We start from the raw sequence: 5,864 nt of genomic DNA, 5'->3' as shown, positions 1-5,864 counted from the left end.
TCTGCAGCAAGTGCATGAGGTCCTCCTCAGTTTCGGCAAGCAGGGTTGTGTTGTCTGCATAACGCAGACTGTTAATAGATCTTCCACCAATCCTGACACCACACTTCTCCTCATAGAGCCCAGCCTCTCTGATAATCTGCTCTGCATACAGGTTGAAAAGGTATGGAGTCAGGACACATTCCTGGTGTACACCCTTCCCAATTTTGAACCATGCAGTGTTGCCCTGCTCTGTTCTGACGACTGCCTCTTGGTTCAAGTATAGGTTTCGCATTAGCACGATTAAATGTTCTGGGATTCCCATTATTCTCAGAGTCAGCCACAGTTTGTTATGATCCACGCAGTCAAATGCCTTTGCATAATCAATGAAACACAGATAGACATTCTCCCGGTATTCCCTGCTTCCACCTAAGATCCATCTAACATCAGCTACAATACCCTAGTGGGAGGGAAATAACAACAAAAAAAAAAGGATACTGAGAATAGTTGCAAAGAATATAATCAGTGTCAAGGAATTGTACAGGTAGGAAATGTTGAATTGACTTATGTTTTGCTGTGTGTAGTCTCAACAACCAAGAATGTATTATACAAAAAATAAAGTAATAAGTATTATTTTTGTTACATGTCATCAGGTCATAGCAACCCAATGAACAATAGATATTAAATCTGCCCTAGCCTGTACCATCTTCATCATCTCTAATATACTTGAAGCCATTGTCACAGTCATTGTGTCAATCCATCTTCTTGAGGACCATTCTCTCTTTCCTTGACCCTCTACTTTTCTAAAAATGATGTCTTTTTTCAAATATATGCTTTTCCCCCGAACAGCATACCCAGTGTGAAATGAAGCTTCACTATCCTTGCCTCCAAGGACCATCCTGGCTGCTCTTTTTCCAATACACATTTGTTTCTTCTGTTGGCAGTCCATGGGGTATTCAGTATTCTTCTCCAGTATCACAACTGAAAGGCTTTGATTTTTCTTCTGTTGTCATCCTTAATAATTGTCCAACTTTCAGACATAGAGTGTTGTTGTAATGTGCCATCAAGTCCTTGTGACTCACAACAACCTGATGCACAATTGCTCTGAACTCTCCTATCCTGAGACAATCTCACTGCCTCCAGGACATCTACCCCCCCTACCACAGTTACTATGTCAATCCATCTCATATGGGGTCTTCCTCACCTGAGCTGTTCTTCTACCAAGCATGATGTCTTGCTCCAAGGATTAGTTTTTCCTGGCCACTTGCCCTAAGTATGTGAGACGGAGGCTCAAAATCCTTGCCTCCAGGGAGCAACTGGCTTTCAGTCTCTCTAGGATAGACCTGTTTGTTCTCTTGGTAGTCCATGGTATGTTCAATAATCTTCTCTAGTACCACAATTCAAAGGCATCAATTTTTCTTCTGTCATCTTTAATCACTGTCTAGCTCTCTGATGCATAGCAAAAGATTGCAAAGATCATGACCTGGATCAGGTGCAACTTAATCTCTAGACTGACATTGTTGCTCTTCTGCACTCTGGAGAGATTCCTGGTATCAGATTGACCTGTATTATGCAGATGACGCAACTTTACTTGTCGAAACTGAGAATAATGTGAAATACAATATATATGGATTTTGTATGCACACCAATATAAAAATATTTTAAAAAATAACTAAGCCTTAAAAAAAGCTGGACATAGAAATCCCATATGATCCAGCTATTCCACTGTGAGGAATCTATCCCAAGGAAATCAGAACTGAGACATGAATGGGCATATGTACACCTATGTTCGTAGCAGCATTATTCACAATAGCAAGACAATGAAAATAGCCCAAATACCCACCAACAAATGAATGGTTGTGAAATTGTGGCACAATCACATAATGGGACAATCACACAATCACATATGCAGCATTAATGAACAATTTTTAAAAATACTATATAATATGGGAGTGGCTAGAGAGTACTATGCTGCGTGAAATAACTTAGTCATATAAAGACATATACTGCATAAGACCACTGTTGTGAATGTAGGAGGATAACTGAACAAGGTGCATATAAGTGTCCAAAAGTGAAGGGAAAGGGGGAAAAGGGTAACAGAAGAAGGGGAAGGGAGAAGGTCACTAGGTTAGTAGAATTAGAGGGGTAGGGGTTGGTGAAGGGATAGGAAAGAGTGCATGAGGACTTAAAGAGAAGAGAGAAATAATAGGCATAGATCAATAGTAATTAATTATATAAAATGCAATGTATGTGCATGATTATAAGAAACACAATGTATGTGAATGATTGTAAGTAAGTAAAAAAAAAAAAAAATTCTAAAACGGGGAAAACAAGAGCCCCTGCCCAATGAAACACTAAGTACAGGGTCCTGAAGCAGAGTGGACCTGGTTATTCAAGCAGTAGTCAGGTCTCTGTTACTGGAGGAAGGTGAGTGACAATCTGAATTTTGTCCCCTTGACGGCACTTAACAACAACTACCAGCATAGAGAGGGATCAGTTGGCCTAGTGAACAGAAATTGATGCTACCAAACCAAAGGTGGATGACTCTAATCGGCAGCCCTCAGGTCTGTTTTAAATAGTTTTGGTCAAATATTCTTCTAGGTTGGATAGCCCTGGTCTGTCCACTTGCTGTACAGAGGTAACTAATGATGACTGTGAAGCTGAAAACTGTGACACTGATGTGTCAAATGCAAAAATGGTTACCCACGGTGGACAGTGTCTGGTGGAGCTCCCCAATTAAAACAAGGTTGGAAGTGGCATCCACTTCCAAAAATAGCTTGCTTCTGGAAACCCTATGAACCTGGAGAAAGGATGAAAGTTATACAAATCTTTCGTTCATAGGGTTGCTATGAGTTACTACTTGATGGCACTTAACAACAACAACATTCCAAAAATATGTATGGGAATCAAATCCACAAGAGCCACAATTTGACCTTGAGTCTACCCCACCTGAATTTAAAACACATACAGGAACATGTATGAAGCCTTAAACACTAATGACTGAAGACCAGATGAGCAGTAGGAGGATATCAAGAATATCACTCATGAAGAATGCAAAAAGGTCATTACAGAGACAGAGGAAGGAAGCAAAGACCAAGATGAATGTCAGACTCTGCATATTGCACTAGAGCACCAAGAATCCAAAGCAAATGGAAGAAAGCAAGATGTTAAGGAGCTGAATAGATGATCTCAAAGGACAGCACAGGAAGACCAAGCAAAGTATTATAATGAGATGGGCAAAGAACTGGAATCAGAAAACCAAAAGGGCTGAATTCGCTTAGTATTTCTTCAGCTAATGGAACTGAAGAACAAATTTAGCCTTGAGTTGTAATACTTAAGGGCGTTGTGGGCGGAATGTGGAATGACTGAGGAAGCATCAAAAGAAGATTCTCTTCCTCAGAGGTGAGTTTAGCCCTTTTGATTTTCTGACTCCAGTTCTTTGCCCATTTCATTATAATGCAATCATTCTTTGTACAGAATTCTGTCACTCTATCCTAGCCTCATATCTGTTACCACATCCATGTTTTCAGACTACTGATACTTTCTTCCTTGTTCCCAACCTTTGCATTCCAGTCACTCATTATTATTAATGCATCTTGGTTACATGTTCAATTTCCCATTGCAAAAGCTGGTTGTTGTTTTTCTTAACTGCTGTCAAGTCGAGCACAACTCATAGTGACTCTATGAACAAAAAAGGCCTGAAGCCTTTCTGTAACTATAGTCATTTCTCAAAGTTCATAGAGTTTCCAGAAGCATGCTGTTCAGGAAGTGGATGCCACTCTTTCATCCAAACCTGTCTTAAACTGGGAGCTCCACAAACACTGTCCATTATGGATAACCGTTACGGCACTTAACACCACGATGGCACAAGTTCAGCATCACAGCAACCCCAGGTTACCTCAGTACAGCAAATTGACAGAAGAGTGCTGTTAGAAGAATGTTCCTCCAAAATATAATAACAATCAACTTTTAAATACAAAGGCCCTCCCTGAGGTCTTGTTGACTCTAAACAAGAGGATTAAATAAAAAATAACCAATGTATTATGTTGTTGTTGTTGTTATATGCTGTTGAGTCACCTGTGTCCTATAGTGACCCTATGTACAATAGCTCTGAACCCTTCCCTGTCCTGAGCCTGGCTCACTAATTCCAACACAGCAACCCCATTGTCCCAGTTACTGCATCAATCCATCTCATCCGGGGTCTTCTTCTCCTGTGCTCTCTCTCCATTCTTCCGAGCATGATGTCTTTTTCTAACAATCAGTCCCTTCTGGCCATGTGCCCAAAGTATGTGATATGGAACTTCAAAATCCTAGCCTCCAAGGAGAGACTTGGTTTCACCCTTTCCAAGAAATACCTGTTTGTTTCTTGGCAGTTCATGGTATGTTCAAGACTCTTCTCAAGCACCACAACTGGAAGGCATAGATTCTTTTTCTGTTATCCCTATTCATCATTGTCCAGCTGTATGTCACTATCTCTGCATTCCATTTCTTCCTTAACAATCTCCAGTTTTACCTGCCTTCTCACATTCCATGTTCCAATCACTAGCATGCATTTGCCACTATTCCTTCTCCTCTGTGATTTGCAATATGAAGGCTTAGCTTCTGGTGCCATATTCATTGGTCTAATCTAAGTGTGCTCTAATCTATTGTACATAGGATGTTTGGAAGCCTGTTATTTTGGAAATGGATGGCCCATCATTCTTCCTAGTCTTTCCTAATTTTGATGCTCAGCTTTAGAGCAGTATCTGACAGACAAACATTTTACCCAAAAGAGCAGATGAGAGACCTTGCTCCATCACACAATTTATATATCAGAGGTTGGTTCCACTCCCCCGTTTCAGCGCATGTGTTGTGTTCCCACCACCTCACCTCCAATCCCACCAACATCCAGCTCAGTTTACTCTCCTAGTCCCTCCAGGACCTCCCACCTTTCTATCCTGACCTGTCCTTTAATGATGGCTCCAGCCTACATCCACCTCATCCACACATTTCCTCTCCACTCTGCTGTGCTGCTGGTGCTGCTGGTGTGGAAGACCTTCCAGCAGTGGTGGGCAGTGCAGGAGACCACACAGTCACTATACCAAAAAGAATTGGCTGACACAGAAGAATATCATGAAATAGCATATGAACAACAGGCAAGGGTGATGGAGAAGGAAGTTCAAGCTGCTTTGAAGGGATTAACAAAAATCAAGTCTCCAGGAATTGGTGGAATACCAAATGACATATTTCAACAAACAGATGCAGTCCTGGACATGCTCACCAGGTTATTCCAAGAAATCTGGAGGACAATACCTGGTAAAGACATGCAGAGAGCCATATTGATTCTCATTACAAAAATAGTGATCCTACAGTGTGTGGAAATTATCAAACAATATCACTAATATCATACACAAACAAAATCCTGCTGAATATTATCCAAAAGTGATTGGAATAATGCATTGGCAGAGAACTTCCAGACGTGCAAAGAGGGTTTAGAAAAGGCTGTGGCACCAGGGACATTATAGTCAGTGTTAGATGGATCTTAGTTGAAAGCAGAAAGTACCATGGGAATGTCTATTCTGTGTTTCATTGACTATGCAAAGACTGTGTGGATCACAACAAGTTGTGGCTAAACTTTAAGAAGAATCCCAAAACACTTAATTGTGCTAATGTGAAACTTATACTTGGGCCAGGGAGCAGTCATCAGAACAAAGGAAAGACTGTATGGTTCAAAATCAGAAAAGGTGTACGTCAGGGATGCAGCCTATCTCCATACCTTTCTAATCTATGTGCCGAACAGATAATTTGGGAGTCTGGATTTTATGAGGATATATGTAGCATCAGGATTGGAGGAAGACTCATCAACAACCTGAGTTATGCTGATGACACAAACTGGCTTGCTGAAACTG

This window comes from Elephantulus edwardii, unplaced genomic scaffold (assembly GCF_000299155.1).
Source record: "Elephantulus edwardii isolate Elephantulus edwardi_28Jun2011 unplaced genomic scaffold, EleEdw1.0 scaffold00019, whole genome shotgun sequence".
NCBI lineage: Eukaryota > Metazoa > Chordata > Mammalia > Macroscelidea > Macroscelididae > Elephantulus > Elephantulus edwardii.
This window is presented reverse-complemented; position numbering follows the sequence as displayed.